Here is a 23,112-nt window from a genome sequence, read left to right on the forward strand (position 1 = left end):
TTTGGGTGGCAAAAATATGAATGTAATCTATTCATTGGGGGGGGGGGGAACCTCTGGGGGGTATCAAGGATGGAAAAATACCTCTAAGTAGATGACAGGCTCTGCAATGGCATGCAATGCCAAGCTGCTGCAAGCAAAGCAAACAGAATATTGGCAAGAATTAAAAAGGAGATTAACTCTAGAGATAAAACGATAATTCTCCCAATCGACAACACTCTGGTCCGGCTGCACCTAGTATGCTGTCCAGTTCTGGGCACCGGTCCTCAGGAAGGATGTGATGGAACTGGAGGGAGTCCAGAGAAGGGCAAAAAAATGAATAAAAGGACTGGAGGACATTAGATATGAGGAAAGGTTATGAGTACTGAAATTGTTCTCTCTGGAGAAGAGACGCTTGAGATGGGATATGATTTCAATGTACAAATACCGTACTGGTGACCCCACAATAGGGATAAAACTTTTCCTCAAAAGGGAATTTAATAACACACGTGGCCATTCACTAAAATTCTAAGAAAATGTTACCTTAAGCTTTGTAGAGGATTCTTTACTGTAGAGAGGTAAGGATGTGGAATTCTCTTCCACAGACAGTATTTTTAGCGGGGAGCATCAATGAAACTATTAGATAAGCACCTGAATGACCACAACATACAGGGAGGGATATACAATGCAATACTAACAAAAAAAATCACACACATAGGTCTTTTTTCAACCTCATTTACTATGTAACTATGTAACAGAGTAAAGGGGGCTGCATGCAAATGTATAGCACACTTTTCTCATATTTATTTGTAAAAAAATTTGAAAACCATTTATCATTTTCCTTCCACTTCACAATTATATGCCACTTTGTGTTGGTCTCTCATATAAAATCCCAATAAAATACATTTACGTTTTTGGTTGTAACATGACAAAATGTGGAACATTTCAAGGGGTATGAATACATTTTCAAGGCACTGTACTTACATTGGTCAAGCTTGGGAAAATTGCTATATCGAAACCTTAACTTTGACAATATTCACACAAAAACATTTTAAAGAATCAGCTTAGTTGTATTTAGTGTTGTATTGCTTCGTGACAAATGTATAGAGCATGAGAGAACCATAGCGAATGTTGCATACATTATCATTTAGTGTAAAGTGTATGTAACGTGTATATAAACAATAAACATCATGGGCATATTAACCCTGCCACTTAAACAAATCATTGTAGCATGGAGCACAGTTAATAATTTAGACCCTTACTCCACGTAATGTTTATACAAATCGTACAGATAAATGTCATTGGCTTTAAAATCAAATTGCTTTGCCTTAGTCCTAGCTGAAATCATTATAGGTGACACACATATTTTGAGAGGTTGGTGAGATTGCTGCTTTCAAAAGCTTTCTAATGTCTAAATAGATGCTACCAAGGAGTTTGCTGCTTTGTAGAAAATATGATATAAGCCTAATATATTGCATTTTGAGTTATTTATGAGATAACTGATAAGCTCTGGTAGTTTATGCTGGTGTTGGGATCCAATGAGTAATTTAACATAAACATTTCTTGGAAGAAAAAAAAATGCTGGATCTAAACTAGCAGGAATTGAGATGAAAACTCGATATTGTATTAATGCAGATAGGAAACACAGAAAAAGTCAGCATTACCTTCAGGATAATGGTGTTCCGCTTATGCGCTCTAAAAGAGATATGACCACACAGCTGCCCATCTCCCAGGATGCATACAAAGATATGATATTTGCTTATTTCAGTCAGTCTCCCCAAAAGAATGCTCTTTTTATGCTTGTATGAAATAGCTCATTCTCATGGCATTCATTTATATGCACACTCTGCTTCTTTCCTGCTCACTACAAAAATAAAAGGAGCCTGTTGAACATGGATGAGGGGGAATCAGCCCATTTGTGAAAGGCTTAATGTACAATTACAATTCATTCCTACAGTCAGATGACAGGGCCCGCAACACCCTATACATTGTTAGCAGGAAAAGAATTGCACAATATAGTCACAGATTAATACTGAGCAGCAAAATCTTCCCGCTCGTTTGGCTGGCCATATTATCTTACTAAAAGGTGTTTGAAGCATGAATTGCAGGGGGAATTGATATCCGTTTGCATTCATCCAATTTACCTGCATTATCCTCCTGGGATTCGTGGCATTAAACAACAGCTTCTACAGGTCAAGAGTGCTAACTTAATTATATTACTTCCCCCTACATCACTGCTACTTCACCATGAAGGGAAGACTGATGAAGGGGGTCAGCTGCAAACAAAAGGAGGTCCCCGTGATCACAGGGTGACAGGATGAACAACCATGTTGTCTCTGAACTTGAATGGATACCGGTTTGTCATTGAAATGTTCGGGTAAAATAAAAACAAGACATTAATCCTTTTCCGCTGAACAGATGCCAGGTTCTGCTCGCTGGCAGAATACCTCATACTAATTCTTTGCAAAAGGAATAATTTGTCTCCTTCATTCATCTCTGCCTAGGTTTCCTATTGTACAAGTTACTGTCACAAGAACGTAGACATTGCTTGGATAACCCATGACTACACTGTTGGCATTTGGGCATCTCTGGCATATAGAGGAGCTCCGAGCTATATTTATGTTTACAACTGTGAATGCATTTTATTATGTGTTCTTACATAGCAAGAGCACTTACTGTTATCTCACATATATAATATTATTATTATTATAGCCAAATTTACCACCCTAACTTCTCCCACAGCTTTTACACTACATACACATGTTCCCGATTGGTGTGCTATTACTTTGTGGAACGTTTCGCCAAATGGTTCACGAAATATCGTCATTTTTGCGGCGAAATTTGTCCCATAGAAATGAATGGCGAAATGTTCAAAACTAGAGTGGGAGGCGACAAAAGCTGACAACCCCATGATCAGCCAAAACATTATCACCACCACATGATCAGCCAAAACTTTATGACCAGTCAAAATATTATGACCAGCCAAAACATTATGACCCCCCCCAGTTACTCCGCCCACTCCAGTAGGTGGAGGCAAGAACACTTCACACAATTTCCCCAGAAATTGTAGACTTTTCTAGTTATTAATATTTTTATTGCTTCCAAAAGGGGACAGTAAGATTTATGATTAAAATTGTACTGATATAATACACTCCATTTAGTCCAGTTGGCATTTGTTAAGAATTCCTAAAACATCTCTATGGTTGAAATGTAAAATCGTATGATTGTTTCTTCGTTTTATGTAATATATTTCTAGCCTACTCCTATTACTCTGAAAGATCTTGAACTTTGTAAACTTACTTTGTAAAGATCCCCCACAAGTGCTGATTTATAAAGGGACCAATGCCCCAAGCCCCCCCTGTCATAAGGGTCCCCAGACATCCTTTAGAAAAAATGAAACTCATGTTCCCTGGAAACTTTGGTACTATGTTCTTTGAGCAAATTGTTCAGTTTGCAGCCTTTGCGAGCTCCGTTCATGTCTCTTTTGCTCTCAACAGGCCGTTTTTATTATTTGATGAATGCCTTTCCAGGAGTTAATGAAGCTCTTAGAATATATTTGAGCATGATGGTCACTAGTTGTTCGAGAGAAAGATTATTCAGCAAATTGGCACTGATAAAGAATTATCTGATAACCATTATGACCCATGAAAGAGTAAGCGCTCTGTGCCTACTGGCTGTCCAGAGCAGTGTCCTCAAGAGGATACCATTTGATGAGTTAGTTAAAGATTTTGCAGATGCTAAGTGCAGGTAGAAAAACTTTTTGTAAATATTGTAGTGTGATGTATAACTGATGTATGACTTGCCAGTTCCAATTACCTATGTCATGTGTATTCTTACAGTGAATAAAATTAAAATAAAAAAAGCAGACAAGTGTCTTCTTCGGAAACCTACTTTTGTTTTTAGAACAAACAAGGTTTATCGTTCATTTCAGTTCACTTTTTTTATTTGTCATATAATTTAATTGTTCAAATGTTGAGGGGTCCCAAACTTGAAGTGTCTTGCCCCCCCCAAGTCTAAATCCCCACATATTTACTTCTTTGAACTCTGCTGTCGACACAGAGCCTGCCTTCTGAACAACAGAGGAGTTTCAGAAGGAAGATTCAGTAAAGAAATCACTGCTTGCAGGCAGCAAGTAAACAGTGAAGGAGAGGAAGCAAAGCAGGTATAGAATCCAGGATGCAGTTAAAATAGATAGCCAGCAGAAAGCCAGTAAGCTTATATAAATAAAAATACGTATATGTATTGTTATTACAATGCTGATGTCATTAAATGAAAATGTATGCTTTGACCATAGAACTTATTTACCCCTTCCTACTGGCCTCCTATATGTGGCAGCATGACAATTGGCTTTAATATCTAGCTGCCTCATATACAATATGTGTACAGCTGGTGACATTGTCTTGTGCTTATTCCCCACCCCCATCACTGTGACCAATCTGTCATTGACAGCTCTTGGTGACTGTTTACGATCCGGAGGTGCAGGACACATTTATGTCTTTTTAACTAGCAGAGGGACACAGACTTATAAAACCTCAAGGGCGGGAAAGTAAGCCATGTACCATACCATGTACCATGTGTAAGCTGCATGTGCCTATTGCAATTTGTGGGGTGAGGTAAGCCACACTGAAAAGTTTGGTAAAAGGTGCAGCTATCCTTAAAAGTGACAGTAAACAATATCTTTATTCTACAAAAATAATCCATATATGTCCACTGCTACCTATTGGTCCAGCAATATGTCTTTCACAAAATCATTTTTTACCATGTTTTTATGCCTCTGTCTAGAATCCTTTGTGGGTTCCTTAACCTCCTAGACTGCCCCACTTACATTTACTGCAGCAGGATGACCTCTCTGCGTGAAATCACGTATCTGTACGTGATTTGCGCAGGCTGTTACGCCTGCCGGTAATCAGATTAGATTCCGAACTGATCAATCATCAGGTACAGGCCAATGATTTATGGCCTGGATCTGCTAATCAGTTCTGTTGAACAGCAGGACCTCCTGTGCCTGTGTAATGTAAACACAGGCACAGGAAATTACACAATCTTCTCTCCTGGAGTCCTTTTCAGATCCAGTGTGAGAGAAGAGAGCATCTGCAGTGAGTACAGGCACTACACTGACACCAGAACACACAGTTAGGCACATTTTACCCCTTGATCACTCCCCAGTTAACCCTTTTACTCCCTGTCACAGTGTCACTAGGTACCGTGAACAGACTTTTCACTGATCACTGTATTGGTGTCACTGGTGATGCTAGATAGAGTTAACGTCAGTAAGCTTCAGTTAGCGTCAGTCCCAGATAGGGTCAGGGTACTCGCCATATATTCCCTAATAAAGGTTTAACCTCCTGATCACCCCCAGTTATCCCTTTCACTACCTTCTCACCGTGTCATTAGTACAGTTTACAGATCTTTTTTTTTCTGATCACTGTATTAGTGTCACAGGTGATGCCAGATAGCGTTAGCGTCAGTTAGCATCAATCCTAGACAGCATCAGATTGCCTGCCACATTTTCACTAATACATTTTAACCCTTTGATTGCCAGTAACACTAACACACATACTATACATCTCCATTACTAGTGTAGTCTGAATGGATCAATATCTTTGATCAGATCAGAACTATACTAGCGTTCCCAATAGTACAGTATTCCCAAAAATTCAGCATTAGCAGAATCAGGTCCAACACCTGCCAGCACCTGCGTTTTGCCCCCCCCCCCGAGAAGATCACTGCCACTCCTGATACACAGCACACAAAACCGCAGCATTAGCAGAGTCAAGCCTGATCTCTGCTAGCGCTAGCAGTTACTTTTTTTGTAGAGGTTCAAACTGTCTTTAACAACCAGGTGCTTTTTTACCTATGAGTCACACTAGATACCTATAAATATATGAGAAAACATTACGGTTAATGCACTTCAATGACAATGAACTCTGTTCTCCTCGGGGTGATCCTGAATATGATAGGCTCCACAAAATTCGGCCCCTCGTAAACCACTTCAACCAAAAATTTGCAGCCTTGTATATCCCAGAACAAGATGTCTGCATAGAAGAGTCCCTTAAGTATACTGGCCAACTTGTTTTGAAACAGTTTATTCCCAGCAAGTGTGCCAGATATGAGGTCAAAATGTATAAGCTCTGTGACAGGGCAACATGCTATACATGGAGTTTCCTGGTTTATGAAGAAAAAGATAGCAGCATGGAGCCCCGTGACTGCCCAGACTACATAGGGAGCAGTGACAAGATTGTTTAAGAATTTGTGTCACCATTCGGAAAGGGGTACCACTTGAACGTGGACAATTATTACACAATGTGACACTTTTTAGACACCTTTTTGAATTTGGAATTGGTGCATGTGGCACCGTGAGACTTAATTACCAGGGTTTTCCCCAGAAGCTCCCAAATTAGACGGGGGGGGGGGGGGGGGGGGAGAGCCTGCTTGAGAAGTAATGAATTGCTTTCAGTGAGGTGAAAGTACAAACTGAACATTTTTGTTCCGTCTTCCATTTATGCAGATACGACAGTCCAAACTGCAACAGTGATTGTGTGTTGTGGAGAAGCCCCTCTGTGTCCACAACTACAACCTTTACATGGGAGGATAGACTTCAATGACCAGATGATGGGGCCGTACTTAGTTACCTGTAAGGCCAGACGCTGGTACAAGAAATTGTATAGTTATTCCAATTGGTTCTGTTCAACGCTTATGTACTATACAAAGAGTCAGGAAGAAGTGGATCCATCCTAAAATTCCAGGAAGAGATCATCACAGCCCTTTTGTATCCAGAAGGTGCTATGGTCTAATTTCCCAATCCATATTCAGTGAACTGACTGCATAAGAGGCATTTTCTAGATGTCCTCCCTGGTATCTCTACCTAAAGAGCACCCCAAAAAAGATGTCATGTCTGTAGCAATTGTGGATATAGGTTTGACACCCACTATTTTTGTCCCTCCTGTCCTGGCCATCCTGGTCTCTGCATCCAGGACTGTTTCCTTTGCTACCACACACAGGTGGATTATTAGTATAGAGTACCACACGGCACAGTCTAGGGCACATACAGGTATTCACACAGGGTCTCGAAAGATGTTAGATAGCCATCTCATTTTGAGAGACCCTACCCTGGAATGGTTAAAGTTTTTTACAGTTACATAAAAGTAGAAAATAAACATAAAAAAAAAATTCAAAATAGTTGTCGTCTTATTTTATTGTTCTTACTGTTTTACTGTCCTTTATACTATACTGTTATACAGTAATGTTTTATTGTTACTGTGTTTTATTGTTAACCATTGTTTGCTTTTCAGGTACGCCTTTCTTCTATTTTACTGTACTGTATACTATACTGCTATATTGTAATGTTTTATTGTTACTGTGTTCTATTGTTAACCTTTGTTTTGTTTTTTTACAGGTAGGACATTCAGCTGCAGCACTGATCTGTTTATTCTGACAGCAACAGGGTTTCTTTCAGCACATATAAATCAGTGACTACAGTGCTGTAGGAGGTGATTTCACCACCGCAGTTAAAAAAAAAGAGCATATATGCCGAAGCATAGGGAGTGGAATTGACAGAGGTGGATCGCTCCTATTTTTCACTTTTATTGGCAGAGATTTCTTCATCCACATTGATCATTGGGCTGAGTGAAAAAAAAAGATGACAGGTTTAGGCATCATCTTGGAATAATTTTTTCAGCCGGTGGTCGGCTTCTATGTAAAAGCAATCCTAGTAGCTAATAAGCTGCTAGACTGCTTTTACAAGCAGTAGGAGGGGACACCCCTCCCACTGCCTTCCATGTTTTTTTTCTGGACTCTCCTGTCCCACCAGGGAAGCCGAGAATGCAGCCAGTGGTTCCCCCAGCTGACCATAGATCTGATCGGAGACCACAATGGCTCCAATCATCTCTATGCCTAAGAAAACAGAAGCTATGAGATATAAATAGTGCCATTTTTAAACTGGGAAAGCATCTTATCACACCGATATTGGTGTGGTCACATGCTTTAAGGGCAGAGGAGAGATCTAGAGTCTAATAGTTACATAGTTACATAGTTACATAGTTACATACATAGTTAGTCAGGTTGAAAAAAGACACAAGTCCATCCAGTTCAACCTTAAAAACAAATAAATAAAATAAAAAATAATCGTACAATCCAGATACCCAATTTTATGCCCACAATTGATCCAGAGGAAGGCGAAAAAAAAACCCAGCAGAGCATGCTCCAATTTACTACAGCAGGGGAAAAAAATTCCTTCCTGATCCCCCAATAGGCGATCGGATTTTCCCTGGATCAACTTTACCTATGTTAGTACCTAGTTATATTATGTACCATCAGGAAAGTATCCAAGCCTTTCTTAAAGCAATCTACTGAACTGGCCAGAACCACCTCTGGTGGGAGTCTATTCCACATTTTCACTGCTCTAACTGTGAAGAAACCTTTCCGTACTTGAAGCTGAAATCTCTTTTCCTCTAGACGTAAAGAGTGCCCCCGTGTCCTCTGGGTTGACCGTACAGAGAACAACTCAACACCAAGTTCACTATATGGACCCCTAATATATTTGAACATGTTAATCATATCCCCCCTTAATCTCCTCTTCTCAAGAGTGAATAAATTTAGTTCCTCTAATCTCTCCTCATAGCTGAGTTCCTCCATGCCTCTTATCAGTTTGGTTGCCCTTCTCTGCACTTTCTCCAGTTCCCCGATATCCTTTTTGAGAACTGGTGCCCAAAACTGAACGGCATATTCCAGGTGAGGTCTTACTAATGATTTGAACAGGGGCAAAATTATATCTCTTTCTCTGGAGTCCATACCTCTCTTAATACAAGAAAGGACTTTGCTCGCTTTGCAAACAGCAGCTTGGCATTGCATGTTGTTATTGAGCTTATGGTCTACCAAAACCCCCAGATCCTTCTCCACTATGGATTCCCCCAGTTGTACTCCCCCTAGCATGTATGATGCATGCATATTCTTAGGCCCCAAGTGCATAACTTTACATTTATCAACATTAAACCTCATCTGCCACATAGTCGCCCAATTAGACAGTGTATTGAGGTCGGCTTGTAAATTGGAGACATCCTGTAAAGACGTTATTCCACTGCATATCTTGGTGTCATCTGCAAAGACAGAAATATTACTTTTGATGCCAGACCCAATATCATTTATAAAGATGTTAAAAAGTAAGGGTCCCAACACTGAACCTTGGGGTACACCACTGATAACCTTAGACCATTCAGAGTAAGAGTCATTAACCACGACTCTTTGAATTCTGTCTTCTAGCCAATTTTCTATCCATTTACAAACTGATATTTCCAAACCTGTAGACTTTACCTTACACATGAGCCGTGTGTGTGGAACTGTATCGAATGCTTTTGCAAAATCCAAGTATACCACGTCCACCGCCACCCCTCTGTCCAAGGTTTTACTTACCTCCTCATAAAAAGAAATCAGATTTGTCTGACAACTTCTGTCTTTCATGAATCCATGCTGTCTGTTGCTTAAAGTGTTTTTGTTCAGCAAGAACTCGTCGATGTGGTCTTTTATTAAACGCTCCAGTATCTTCCCAGCTATAGAAGTTAAGCTAACAGGTCTATAGTTACTTGGTAAAGACTTTGATCCCTTTTTAAATATAGGCACCACGTTCGCCCTGCGCCAATCCAGTGGGACTATTCCCGTCATTAATGAGTCCCTAAAAATTAGATAATAGACCCCACATTTTTCAAAAAAGAGTACCTGTCACTACCTATTGCTATCATAGGGGATATTTACATTCCATGTGATAACATTAAAAGTGATAAAAATAAATAAATGAAAGGGATGGTGTAAAAATAAAACAAAAAGCAAAATAAATAATAATAATAAAATAAATAAAGCACCCCTGTCTCATCTCGTGTCGTATGTAAACCGCAATTGTAACATACATGCAATATATCACTGTGAACGTCAGATCGAGGACAGTAATTCTATCAGTAGACCTCCTCTGTAAATCTAAAGTGGTAATCTGTAAAGGCTTTCAAAGACTTTTAAAAATGTATATAGTTTATTGCCGCTGCATGGGCATGCACAATTTTAAAGCATGTTGTATTTCATATCTATGTACTCGGCATAAGATCATCTTTTATATTTTACCAAACAATTTAGGCAATATATTGTGTTTTTGTGCATTAATACTGTGTGCCAAAAAAAATTGCAATGCCCACCATTTTATTCTGTAAGGCAAAACGATTGGGTAGTGGTGCAGCTAGATAAGTGTGCAAGTAAATACAAAAATGCATCAAGGTAGTGTTTTGAGCAAGCAGCTTAGTGTAATGGGAGAACAGTCCACTGTTTCAGGGCCAGCCCTGTTGGGGAAGTGGAAGCAAACCCCAAACATGCAAAAAAAGAGAGAAAAACAGGCGCCTCTGAGTGAAGACTGTGACATTTAATGGTACATAAGTGTAATATAAACACATTGAGGTATGAGGAAAAAGGCACATGTTAGTCCACTAACATCCAGTAAGCTAACATCTTTCCTGGCTGTTTAACGTTCCCGCGGCTCACACAACCTGACGTGGTAGCTGTCCTGGCCCGCAGGATGCTTTGCAAATGGGGAGGATTGAGTATGAGACTTGGAGAGCAGCTGGAGCTCAATGGAGAGGGCTGGAATGCAACATTGGGTGCGATGGCGTCACTGACGTGCTCGCTGCGCGTTTCGGAGCATGCGCACTAGAAAGGTGTACACAGTGCATGCTCCTTTGTCAATCTCGGCATTTCAGCTCTCTCCATCGAGCTCCAGCTGCTCTCGTTCTTGATCCTACCCGATCCCAAAGCACTCTGCGGGCCAGTACAGCTACCACAACAGGTTGTGTGAGCCGCAGGAATGTTAAACAGCCAGGACAGATGTCAGCAGTTTACTAGATAAACATGTACAAATCTTTGTTGTTTAGCCACATACAGGACCGCAAAAACCAATCATCGCTTTCAGACTTTCTAAGGGCGTAAATTACTCATTTCACTTTCTCACTACCTATCAAATTTTCGTAGGCCCTGAAATGCCAAGATAGCACAACCCCCCCAAATTACCCCTTTTCGTAAAGTAGACACCCAAAGGTATTTGCTAAGAGGCATGGTGAGTATTTTGGAGATATCATTTGTTTATTTTATCTCATTGTTGGCACAATTTTTTTATAAAGAAAAACATTTTTTTTCTTTTCATTTTTCAAATTTCAAAACGTTGTTACAAAAAGCGATATCTGCAAAATACTCAACATGCCTCTCTGCAAATAGCCTAGGGTGTCTACTTTATAAAAAGGGGTAATTTGGGGGAATTTTGTGCTATCTTGACATTTCAGGGCCTGTAGTGAGGAAGTGAAATTAGCAATTTATGCCCTTAAAAAGCCTGAAGGCGGTGATTGGTTTTATGAGTTCTGTATGTGACTACACTCCCAAATAGTCTCACACATGTGGCATCCTCATACTCAGGAGAAGCAGAAAAAATTATTTTGGGGTGTAATTCCACGTATACTCATTGCATGTGTGAGCAATATATCATTAAGTGACAACTTTGTGTAAAAAAAAAAGTTTTTCTTTTTTTTTGTAATTTTTCTGTCAAAAAAATGCAATATTCAATGGGCTCAACATGCCTCTCAGAAAATTTCTTGGCGTGTCTACTTTACAAAAAGGGGTAATGGGGGGTTGTACTGCCCTGCCATTTTAGCACCTCAAGAAATAGACAGTCAGAACGTAAAAGCTGCGTAAATACACCATAGTTTGTAGACGCTATAAGGTTTGTGCAAACCAATAAATATACACTTATTGAGATTTTCTTTTTACCAAAGACATGTAGCTGAATACATTTTGGTCTAAATGTATGACAAAAATTGCGTTTATTGGATATTTTTTATATAAGAATTTTCAATTTTATATTGTAAAAAATAAAAATCCCTGTGATGGTCAAATACCACCAAAAGAAATCTCTATTTGTGGGAAAAAGGAGATCCATTTTGTTTGGGTAAAGCTTTGACCATGACCATGCAATTACCAGTTAAAATAATGCAGTGTCAAATTGCAAAAGATGCTCTGGTCAGGAAGGGGGTGAAACTTTCCGGAGCTGAAGTGTTTAACCTTTCCCTTTCCTCCTCACTTAATTTGTTTAGAAACAGCAGTGCTCATTAATTGCAGTCATAAGCATTGCCCTATGCACATCCCATAGTTTATAATGTCCAGTCTGGAAGTGAGCAAGAGAGTTGTGATTGCTTTCTTACATCCAGTGGGACCATAGGTGTGTGCAGCCTTGCATTAGGTTGTGCACCCCAAAGCTGAAACATGCATGCATTTGTGTGTGAGTATGTATGTAAATGTATATATATATATACCCAGCATGCACTACATATCAGAGTGTTCATGGGTAGGTCATGCAGACTCCTGGGTAACAAAGGTCAAACCTCTTATCAAACAAATATCACTTCCTATGAAAGTCTTTGCGTTTTAATATCACCATATCTGTGCATTACCAGAATGTGTCAGTAGATGGCTCCAAACACTGAGCCATCACAATGTCCACAGATTTAATATTGATATTAACATAACTACATTAATACACAATTATGTCCCTGCTACACACTCCCCCTACTTGATCTCTTTGGTCCCCAAAGAGGCTTTGCACTTTAGCATCTATGTGACTATATAAGACGGACAGAGGAGCCTCCCACCATATCATATGGTGGGGAGCTGTCCTGTGCACTCACAGCTGATCTTACCATGTTTGGTGCAGATGTGCCAAGGGGTGAGGTGGGGTTGTCCCCTACTGAATCAGTAGTAGGGAGACCAGGCAGTTCAGAGTTTCTTTTACTAACGTACTGTGATGACTCAGAACATTCGCTCAATGTGTCATAGGTCAGTCTGCAGGGTGGGCGAATGTCTCTCTTTTCTCTTGGAACTCTTGGGGTTTCCATTTCCAACTGGAAGGTATCTTCAACCCCTTTTTCAGTCTCAACCAATTCTTCATCTTTCTCCTCCAAACACTTTGACTGAGATCTGGTTGTCGGCCTATTGACTTCACTGGATGTGGATGGGAATTCCTTCTCAGTACTTGTCTTAACCGCCTCTGTGAGAGGCAAAAGGTGGTTCCGGTGCCAGGTTTTCACTGGTCCAGTGCTCCCCTCTGGTTTGATTTCATATATGGGGATGCCTGGAAGTTTTTCACACGCAACATAAGGCTGCGACTTCCAGCGATCAGCCAGCTTATGTTTCCCTCGGATTCCCAAGTTTATACCCGGTCGCCTATTTGAAGATCTTGAATCTTCACTCTCAGATCAAAGTTCTTTTTGTTTCTGCTCTCCCTGGACCTTGAAGTGGCTTGGGCCTGCTCGTAGGCCATTTGCATGTTCTTTCTCAGTCTGTTCACATATCCTTTGTGGGAAGACTCTGAAGTGTGGTCCAGAGAGGTTCCAAAAGCCAGATCCACTGGTAGCTGGGCTTCTCGACCGAACATTAACCGATAGGGGGAATAACACGTGGCATCACATCTGGTGCTATTATAGGCATGGACCAATGCAGCGATGTGTCTACTCCAGTGGGGCTTCTGTTCTGCGGTCAACGTGCCCAGCATATTCAGGAGGGTCCGGTTGAACCTTTCTGGCTGAGGATCCCCTTGTGGGGTGTGGTCTTCCACTTCTGTATGCCCAATAACTCCAGTATTTCCTTTATTAGTCTACTTTCAAAGTCTCTTCCCTGGTCTGAGTGTATCCTTAGGGATAATCCATAATGGACGAAGAACTTCTCAACAAGAGTCTTTGCCACCGTGATTGCTTGCTGATCTCTAGTAGGGAAAGCCTGGGCATACCGGGTGAAGTGGTCTGTCACCACTAAGATGTCCCCTACTCCACTCAAGTAGTTTTCCAGACAGAGAAAATCTATGCAGACCAGGTCCATTGGGCCCTGGCTTTCCAGAGGGTCCATTGAGGCAGGTGTATGCACCTGAGGCAGGAATGACAGTAACTCTCCACTTCTTTCCTCATGTGGGGCCAGTAAAATCTGTCTAACTGTAAAGTCCTTTCGGGCTCCCAGGTGACCATGGTGGTCATGTAGAGCAATTAGTACCCTCTCCCTGTGCTTCTCCGGCAAGAGCAACTGCCACTTTTCTTCTGGATCATCAGAAGGGCCCCCTCGGTAGACCACTCCCTGTTGCAGCTGCAACCAATCCCATTCTTTCAGCAACAGCCTGGCTTCCTTATAAGGACTCTTCTGGAGCACATTAGGTTGTTGGCATTCCAATGCCTTCTTCACCAGTCTACACAATGGGTCTTCTTCCTGATCCTTCCTCAGATGCCAACTCCTGGTCTGTATTTCAGGCTAAAGGTAAAAGCCAAAAGGGCTGCGAGCCACCTGTGGCCAGTGGCATCCAGCTTGGCAGTAGTGAGCAAATAGGTGAGGGTGTTGTTGTCCGTCTTCCCCACTAACTCAGCCTCGTACAGATAGTCTTTTAGCTTGTCTACCACTGCCCAATTCAGGGCCAGGAACTCCAGCTTATGAGTTGGATAGTTCTTTTCTGCAGGAATCAGGCTTCGACTCACATAGGCAACGGGTTGCAAAGACCCTTTGTGTTCTTGGTAGAGTACTCCCCCAGTCCATCTCGACTGGCGTCCACATGGAGCTCGTAGAGCCTGGTAGGGTCTGCATACGCCAACACCGGAGCAGTGGTGAGGCTCCACTTCAGTCCTCTAAAGGCCTCTTTACACTCTGAGGTCCACTGACTCTGGATGGACTCTCTCTTCTTCCTGGGCCCCTCTTTCGGCTTCCCAGACCATTCTGAGTCTTCACCAGCCTCTTCCTGGTTCTTCAAGAGCTCAGTGACAGAACTGGCTATTTTTGCAATCCCTTCCACAAACCTTCTGTAGTATGGGCAGAACCCCAGGAATGTTCAGTCACGTTGGAGGGCCTGGGCCAAGAAGTGACAGCCTCTATCTTATTCGGGTCAGTTGCTACGCCCTCTTTGGACACGACATGTCCCTAATAAGTCACTGAGGGTTGATAGAATTTGCACTTTTCCATGGAAAGCTTCAAGCTCTCTTCATGGAGTCTCTTCAGAACCTTTTCCAGACGTGCCTCATGCTCTTCCAGCGTTCTCCCGAAGACTGTTATGTCATCCAGGTAGACCAGCACTTCTATCAAGTTCATGTCACCCACTGTCTTTTCCATAAGCCTTTGGAAAGTTGCTGGGGCCCCAGACAACCCTTGAGGCATCCGGTTAAACTTGAAGAACCCCACTGGGGTGATGAAGGCAGTCTTTTCCCTATCTTCGGGGCACATTCGGATCTGATAATACCCGCTCTTCAGATCCATCACACTGAACCACTTGGCCCCCGATAGACTCTGTAGGGCATCTTCTATCTGAGGGGTGGTGTACTGATCGGGAATGGTCCTTCTGTTCAGGGTTCTATAGCCGATGCACAGGCGCAGCGACCCAGTCTTTCTCACCACTACTATGGGGGACGCGTATGGGCTTCTAGACTCCCGGATGATGCCCGTCCTCTTCAGCTCAGCCAACTGCTCTCTCAGGCCTTCTAGATCTCCCAGTGGCATTCGCCTGACCCTCTCCCTAAAAGGGCTGTCCTCTTCCAGACGGATTCGATGAGTGGGACTTTTAGCTAGTTCCAAGTCGAACTCGCTTTTTGAGAAAGCGTCCTTCTATCTTAGCAGTTGGACCTTTGCTCTTTCCTTCCAGGCAGGGGTCAGTGGTGTATCCTTTAGACAAACCTCCTCCAACTGAATCTCTGTATGGGTTTCTTCCACTTGATCACTCACTGAGACTGGGGTGACTGAGCTAACCTGTCCCAGTAACAATCTGGGTGGCAGCTTCACTGGGGTAGTTCCCGTGTTTCAGATACCGACGGGAATCTTTCCGTGAGTCTTCTTCAGTGTTCTGGTAGGCAGCACCTCTGGGATAAGTTCTAACCCCTCCTGTCTCTCTTGATTTGCATCTTCAAGGAGAATGAAAGGGCCTGGGGTTTTCAATCTCAGCTTGACGAGGGCCTTTAGGCAGACTACTCCTCCAGGTGGGACACACTTCTCTCTTCTGCCCACAAACCAGACCTTTCCCACTCCCTCTTCAGAAGTCTCTTTTTCTTGCTTGAGATTTCGGTATGTCTGCACCAGCATCGGGTGTATTTTTGTGGGGGAAGGCCCTGGATGGGCTACCAGCGGGGTCAGGAGCCTTCTCACCAGGTCGCTGTTTGTCCCGATAATCAGGGAAATCTTATCACCTCCCCGAGGGCGAGGGCACACCACGACTAAGGTGTCAAACGTCTCAGCCTTTCCCACTGTGCTGGGGTCAAACGTGAGTCTGACCGGTAGGTAACCGGCGTAGGGGAAGTTCTGAGTACCTAACCCCCATATTTACAGCTCCTCCAATTTCTGTAGCGGTAAGTGCTTGAGATGTCGGTCATAGAAGTCCCTGTATAATAGGGTCACCTGGGCTCCGGTATCCAGCAATGCCTTTGTGCAGATCCCTTTGACTTGGATGGGGACAATTGGCGAGGGTCCCACTAGATTGGGAGGGATCCCACCGGATGTAGTTCCTTTGGCCGGCCCGTATCTTCGCCTTTGGCTTTGGGGGCCTTTTAGAGGCGGAGGGTGTTGGAATTGTGTGAGAGGTTTTCCAATAGCCAGGCACCCAGTTGACTCCTTCACTGGGGCCCTCTGAAGTTTTCGGCTGGCTGTTTGGACTTAGTTTCTGCCGCTGGGCTCGGGCACATTCGCCTGAAATGTCCTATCCCTCCAAATTTAAAGTAGTTTCACGTGTGGGTCTGGTAGGGTGGTCAAAGGTCTCTGGGGGTTCTTTCGACAGTACTTTCTCCAAATGAGGACTTGCCAGTTGAGTCATCAGTATTGTCATCATTTCCAGAATCTCTCTCTGGGTCGGGAGCAACTTCTTCAGTCCGGTATGACTTGTGGAAAGGTGATGGTTAGGGGAGAGCCATGATCCTTGTTCAGCCTTTGCTGCCAGTACACTGGGCTCCCAGACATCCGAGGAAGCATCCACTTGCCATACCTCAACACAGGAAGGACTTGGGGGATGGAGTTCCCTCTGTTTCTGGTCTCTCTCAAGCTCTACTTTCTCTACTTCGTTCACCTTCTCTATAAGGACTTCATCTTGCGTGGAGGGGTTCTCCAAGTACTGTCTCAGAGCTACCTTGACATGGTCACTCTTTAACCCTGTGGTCACTGATCTCCGTAATTTCCATTTTATGAGTTCAGCCCCAAAGTGATCTCCGAGTCCTTCCTCTTGTGTGGCTGCCAACAGGCGATCCTTGAGTTCAATAGCCCGGAATAAGAAAGTTTTGGGAGGTCTCGTTATCACCTTGCGTAATGTTCATCAGTTTATAATACAACTCGGGAGTATCTTTCTCCTCGTAGTAGCTGTTTAGAACCCTCATCAACTGGTTCAGGGCCAATCCAGCTTTCCTTTCCAACATAGCTCTGACGCTAGACCCGGGACTGAATAGCCTGAATTACTGCCTCCTTAATTTCAGAGTCTGAGTATCCTTTCTCTAGCTCACCTCTACTTGGTGTGAGAGACTGATGTAGGACAGTTAATATTTCTGTCCTTTTTCTCCTATTTGACCATCTATGTGGAAATCTTTCCGGATGGTTATTTCTTGCAAAGGGCCCAAAGTGTGCATCTTCTGCACTGGGCTAGGGCTCTCAACTGTTTGGCTAAGAGGGGGACCTTCCTGAGAGGCACGGGCTCCACCAATGTGTTCAGCCATAAGTCTGGAGGCCTTCTGAAACTTTAAATTAATTTCTTCAAAGTGTCGCTTCAGATCAGCTACCTGTTGTCTGGTTCCCTGCTGAGTAGAAACCCTTGTTACATGACTTAAGGGTTCCAGCTGCTTCTGAGTTGGAGAGTTCCACATTTTCTTACCAAGGTGTGTGAATAGAAATTCCATTCTCTCTGACATTTTTATGCTAGCACCGTGGAAGTTTTCAGGGATATCTTGCCTCCCCTCTATCAACGCGTAGGTGCAGTCAGTCTCGTGGCCAGGCCTTATTGAGACCACATAAGCTTTTTTGTCTGGGGACAAAGCCTAAACCACCTCTTTAATTTCCTTCTCTCCCCAGCCACTTCCAGGAAACGCAATAGCCACACTTGCCTCCGAGCATATCCCTTCTGCTTCACACCACTGGACTGCCTTATCGGGATCCATGGTAACTATTGGGGACGGGGTCTCTCTCTTGATTGACAGAAATCCCGGACGAGCCCCCATGTGTAGCACTGACCCCGAAGGAGCTGCTAATTTGAGTTGGGCCTGCACTCTTCTGAAATAAAACCCTTTCTGTGTAACTCTGTCCCCTTGGCACAGCTGTGGTGCAATAATAATACAGTACAATATAAACAGTATAAGGTACCTGTATCAATCCCTCAGGATGCTCTGGCTCCACCTGGTGGGGAAAGACAGTAGACCACACACTTGTATTCTTAATCAGAAATTTTACTGGAAGTATAACAAATAAGTGATTACAGGGATTGCACTGTCATTCCAACGTACGTGCAAGTATGTTATTATCTAGACCTGGGAGCTCCCCTTACTTAAAGTCTATGTGAGGCCACAGTTAAAGTATTTCCTCCTTTATCTTCTTTCTTCCCTAGCTTAAATGGTTCCTCAGGTAATTGTAATCCAAAGGGGTAAGTGGGGAAAGTTAACTCAGAATACTCCAGGTGTAACTCCAAGAACTTGTACTCACACTTGGGCGCTAAAGCGAACCGGGCCTCAGGCCTACTAAATGTCAGCTGCTCAGTTATTGTTTCCGTGGAACAAAAGGTTCCAGCGAGGCCTGTGAGTAAGTCTAAGCCCTTGTACACACGGTAGGAGAATCTGTCGGAATGAGTCTTATCGGACCGTGTCGTCAGATAATCCGACTGTGTGTGGTATGCATTGGACTGATTCCATCCGAATCTCCGTCCGACCCAATTTTCCAACATGTTGGAAATATTTCCCGACCAATTGGGCCGGACGGACCTAATCCGATCATGTGTAGAGCATTTTCATCGGACCAAGTGCCACGCATGCTCAGATCAAATTCCTACATAAAAGCTATTGGCTACTAGCCTGAATGTAGTCCCATCGCAACGAAATTACGTCATCACGTTCTGAAAGATCGGATTTTTCGCCAACTTGGACCGACCGTGTGTATGCAACAGTTTCGGACACAATCCGTCGGACTAAATCCGATGGGCAAAATCCGACGGATTTGGTTGGCAAAATCTCCGACCGTGTGTACGTGGGCTAACTGTGTGCAATAGTATTAAACAGTGGGCCACAACCGGCTCACCAACTGGATCAGAGTTTGGGGTGATGGCTTTGATCTGAGAACTGCAGCTTGCTCCCACTTAGGCTGGACCAGATGCTCTGTGGCCGACTGGATCTGGTCCTCCGCTACTCTGACCAGCGTCTCCGAACCTCGTCAATCCGACCACCAGCTCTCAGGCTCCTTCAAGTCACCTCGTAAACGGTCTGGTTTGCACTCTGCGGTGACTGTCTGCCAGTGTGTCCGAGAATTTAACACACATTTCCGCACAGACAGGCAGCGTGGTCCCAAGAGACCAAACATGGCCGCTGCAGCTCCTTTTATCCCCTACCCAGCATGCACTGCATATCAGAGTGTTCATGGGTAGGTCACACAGACTCCTGGGTAACAAAGGTCAAACCTCTTACCAAACCAACATCACTTCCTATGAAAGTCTTTGTATTTTAATATCACCATATCTGTGCATTACCAGAATGTGTCAGTAGATGGCTCCAAACACTGAGCCATCGCAATGTGCACAGATTTAACATTGATATTAACATAACTACATTAATACACAATTATGTCCCAGCTACATACCTAATACAGAGTTTAGTTTCACTTTAAATTTAGCTAGCATAAGTACCCAGGGCCGGATTAACATAGGGGCTATTGGAGCTGCAGCTCCAGGCCCCTTTCTCAAGATAGGCCCATTTGCCAAAAAAAAAAAAATCAAAAAAAAAAAAAAAAAGATCAACTTCGAGAATTGTAGCTCGGCGATCAGGAGTCACAGAGACACCACCTTTGGGGGGTAGGTAGCTAAAGACCCACTCCAGCACTGGTTCAAATATGGGGCTGCTATCATCTATGGTTCCGGAGATACAGGGCTCCTTGCGCAGCCTGTCAGAAGCTGCATACAGAGCGACAGTATAAATACAAGCTGGAACACTCTGCAGCAGGCCGAGAGGATGAACTCACAGTGCTTATAATAATTATTTTTAGATAACTTATGATAATTAACCCCTTGCCACCCAGGCCCATTCTGAGACTTCTCTCCTACATGTAAAAATCATCATTTTTTTTATGCTAAAAAATTACTCAGAACCCTCAAACATTATATATTGTTTTAGCAGACACCCTATGGAATAAAATGGTGGTCTTTGCAACTTTTTATGTTATACGATATTTGCGCAGCAATTTTTCAAACTTTTTTTTTGGAAAGAAACTGTTTAATTCATAAAAAAAAACACTAAAGTTAGCACGATTTTGCTTTACATTTTTTACAGGTTACATGTTTAGAGTTACAGAGGAGGTCTAGTGCTAGAATTATTGTTCTCGCACTAACAATCGTGGCATATGGAACCTGTGTGTATCTGACTCTGATACTAACCAGAGCCTACCCAGGGACTGACTAGTATCTCTCCCCAGCCTGTCCCCACACACCCTCTCACCTGCTGACCTGTAAATGGGGCAATCACTCCCACAGTGTTATTGTGTTCTGCCAGTCAATACAATGATTAGTGTTGCTAACTATAGCTGGCAGCACTGATTGTTTTGGGGAAAACCTGACAGGCTGGTTGTACTCAAGTTGGTTAATAGGTTGACTTGTGTAAAACCAACTAGCCCATACATAGATCGACTATGGCTGGTCTCTGCTTAATTGGTGTAATTTCAATCCATGTCTGGCCCACTTAACCACTACGCAGTCCCTAAACATCCTTCCACAAACCTTTACATTTTTCCTTCCCAGATTACTTCATCCTCCTCTCCTATACATAGTGCCCACTGTCATACTCTCCACACTTCTCTCCTATACTTAGTGCCCACTGTCATACTCTCTACACGTCTCTCCTGTACATAGTGCCCGCTGTCATACTCTCCACACTTCTCTCCTGTACATACTGTTCACTGTCATATCCTACACACTCCTCTCCTATACATAACGCCCGCTGTCATATCCTACACACTCCTCCTCTCTTGTAAATAGTGCCCACTGTCATACACTTCTCTCCTGTACATATTGCCCACTGTCATACCCTCCATACTCCTCTCCTATACATACTACTCACTGTCATACCCTCCATACTTCTCTCCTATACATAGTGCCCACTGTCATACCTCCAACACTTCTCTCCTATACATAGCGCCCACTGTCATACTCTCCACACTCCTCTCCTGTACATACTACTCACTGTCATACCCTCCATACTCCTCTCCTATACATAGTGCCCACGTCATACCCTCCCTCCACACTCTTCTCCTGTAATTACTGCTTACTGTCCTACTCTCCACACTTCTCTCCTGTACATAGTGCCCACTGTCATGCCCTCCACACTCCTGTACATATTGTTCACTGTCATACCCTCCACACTCTTCTCTTATACATAGTGCCCAATGTCATACCCTCTACACTCCTCTGCTGTGCATACTGCCCACTGTCATACCCTTCACACTCCTCTCCTGTACAAAATGCCTTCTTCCATACCCTCTGCACTCCTCTCGTGTACATAGTGTCCACTGTTAGACCCTCCACATTCCTCTCCCTCACCTGCACATACTTCCCACTTGTATACCATCCATACTCTTCCCCTATGCCTCTTACCCACAAAAACTGTTCTTTAAAATTATACTGAATATCCTCAATGTTACCAGCTCTAGAATGGGCACTTTTGTCAGTTCAACTAAAGGAAACCTCACAGTCCTCATATTTGTTCTGCCCCATTATTAGTACTTATTTCATTTTGTAATTACTATTGTGATGTATAGAGGAACACGGGGGATGTCAGCTACTATAAATATAGCACTTGTAAAGAAAAGCGTCCCTGAAAATATTTTTGAAATGTTGACAACTATGCACTTAGGCACTGCCCAAGGGCCACAGGGTCAGTAGGGGGCCCCATGAGAGGCTCGTGATATTAAAGCAGTAGTAAACTTTTCTAACATTACGACTTTTTAGAGGCCCTGGGGTAGGTTATTCCATAATGTACAAGTATGCACAGCATATTAGCACATTAGGGTACACTTAAATTGTCAGACTGAGCCCTCCAGTGCTGTGCTGTAATCAACCGGCGGGGCCAGGGCACTTCCATCTTCACCCGGTCTTCCTTCTGAGTTCTGTGCCTTCGGTCACTTGCCTTGGCCAGGCTGCGTTGATGTCATTCCCACACATGCTCATGTGCATCCTCTCTCTCTCACCCCCCCTTTCTCTCACATCTTCCCTCCCTTACCCCTCTTTCACCCCCTTTCTCTCTCTCTCTCTCTCTCTCTCTCTCTCTCTCTCTCTCATCCTCCCTCTCTCTCTTTAATTTAATTTGTTATCACAAAAAAATAGTTTGCATTTTTATTTATTTATTGTTTATAAAAGGCCCCACCAAAATCCTCAGCACCAGGCCCATGATGTTCTTAATCTGGCCCTGTAAGTACCTGAATCTATGTGCAGATCAGGCCCCTGTAGTCCCCTGCACAGCATACTGTAAGTGGAAAGCTCAGAACTGCACTAAGCACAATGCTGTTAGTCACAATGTAAAAATGCTTACAGAATGGGCAAACATGAGTCATTTTGCTGCTGCTTCATTGTCTAGTTGCAGCATGGGGCAGGTAAAGGCAGACTTTACTGCTGAACTGAAGTGTCATTTCAGAGGCACAGGGCATGGCTGCGGTGTCTGGTAGGGCTACTTGGATACGAGAATCCTTTGGCAACTGTATATATATAGTGGCTAATTGCATGGAGTTCAGCTTTCAGTAGAAAATATTAATGGAATAGGGCCTGCAATAAGTGTTTTCTCACAACATACTCAACATAAATGTATCATTATGTAATAGACAGTGAAAAAATTGCTATATTAATGTCTATTATATATTTTTTTCATTTCCATTCTAGGCACTCCCCAC

General features: G+C 43.1%; 1 protein-coding gene across 16 annotated transcripts in view; it reads right to left on the reverse strand.

Moving 5' to 3' along the window:
• The window catches only part of LOC143996687 (poly(rC)-binding protein 3-like), a 1,318,080-nt gene that overhangs the window by 292,927 nt on the left and 1,002,041 nt on the right, over positions 1-23,112 (reverse strand). Inside the window, exon 1 of one of the 16 annotated variants that reach the window (XM_077491904.1) lies at positions 1,641-1,815. The exons of 14 other annotated variants lie outside the window; for them this stretch is intronic. The gene's annotated coding sequence lies outside the window, so the exon portion shown is untranslated. Of the gene's footprint in view, positions 1-1,640; positions 1,816-23,112 lie in introns of those variants that run through there. One more of the 16 variants, XM_077491901.1, reaches the window with a different exon arrangement.

The sequence above is a fragment of the Lithobates pipiens genome, unplaced genomic scaffold (genome assembly GCF_037356315.1).
Source record: "Lithobates pipiens isolate NorthernLeopardFrog02 unplaced genomic scaffold, aLitPip1_a1.2 Scaffold_19, whole genome shotgun sequence".
NCBI classification, from domain to species: Eukaryota; Metazoa; Chordata; class Amphibia; order Anura; family Ranidae; genus Lithobates; species Lithobates pipiens.